This window comes from Acinonyx jubatus, chromosome A1, assembly GCF_027475565.1.
Source record: "Acinonyx jubatus isolate Ajub_Pintada_27869175 chromosome A1, VMU_Ajub_asm_v1.0, whole genome shotgun sequence".
Classification (NCBI taxonomy): Eukaryota; Metazoa; Chordata; class Mammalia; order Carnivora; family Felidae; genus Acinonyx; species Acinonyx jubatus.
In genome coordinates this window covers 194,521,249-194,522,508 of record NC_069380.1, presented here as the reverse complement: position 1 = coordinate 194,522,508, position 1,260 = coordinate 194,521,249, and the positions used below count along the sequence as shown (strand labels likewise).

The window sequence follows — 1,260 nt, the reverse complement described above, 5'->3', positions numbered from 1 at the left end:
ACCATGCTCTTGGACTCCAGAACACCAGACTCCAGAACCCCAGAACTTGGAGACAATATGCTGTTGAGCCACCCAGCTCTGGTACTTTGTCACAGCAGCCCTCAGAAGCTAATATAGGCAGTGTCCCCAACGGTCCCGCAGATCTGTCTCTTGCTGCAACTGTGTTTGGGATGAACAATCCCAGAGATGCCCCTTCTCCCAGCTTCCAACAACCCTCCAACCTCTTTTCCAGCCACAACCTTTTAGAACATCTTTGCAGCCTTCCCCTGCCTCTGAGACCAGCCTCTCCACCATATTTGGAGCTGAATTCTTTATTGCCAATGAACCAGGAGCTTCCTAGAAGCTCCACCAAGGTGGAGGGCACCATCAACTGCCCGGTCAGTATGCATCTGCAGACCTCCTACACCCACCGCTCTCTGGGCTTCTGCTTCAACCATGACCATGTGGCTCTGGATGCAGGCCACTCCTTCCATGAGGTGGCTGAGGAGAAGTGCAAGGGCACCGAGCTCTTGAAGATGTAAAACCAACACACCAGCCGCACCCTCTTCTAGGACCTGCAGAAGCCATCTCAAGACGCATGGGCGCCATGGAAGCTATGATGGTCCTGGAGTAGAACCTGACCCACGCTCTTCTGGAGTTGCCTGCCCTGGGTTCTGCTGCACAGACCCCCATCTCTGTGATCTGGAGAACTATTTCCTGGGTGGGGAGGTGAACCTCATCAAGAAGATGGTGACCACCTGTCCCACCTCTGCAGGCTGACCAACCCCCAGCTGGCTGGGTGAGTATCTCTTCGAAAGGCTCACCTTCAAGCATCACTAGGAGCCTCTAGAGCTCAGCAGCCTTTGAGGCGCCCCTCTGCACCCCCCTGGTGTCAGGGCTTCTGCCTGAGCCTCTCCCTGAAGCTACCAGGCGGCTTTTAACCCACCTTGGAGCCCTCTCCCAAGCGGGAAACCAAATGGAAACAATAAAGCTTCGGTGGGGGGGCGGGGGGAGGAAGAAACTAATATAGAGCCCTTACCAGCTTTGTGGGCATGGAGGGGCCGCTGTGAAAGAGCCAAGGGTGGCTTCCTGACCCCTGACTCACCTACAGCAGTGTGTTCTTAAAGCCAGCGGTGGGGCAGCCCTTTCTGATTCCCACACTTCTGACGGCAGCAGAGGTAGGAACTGACCTGGAGGGACAGCACTGTGGTGTTCTCAACTGAGTCGTTTCCAGACCCTGCCGAGAGCTTCTTCAGCCTTCCTAACAATTGCGTGAGCACC

General features: G+C 55.6%; 1 pseudogene; it reads left to right on the top strand.

The window, feature by feature from the left end:
• The first annotated feature begins 320 nt into the window (after positions 1-320).
• LOC128315727 (ferritin light chain-like) lies at positions 321-819 on the top strand (annotated as a pseudogene).
• Positions 820-1,260: the final 441 nt, after the last annotated feature.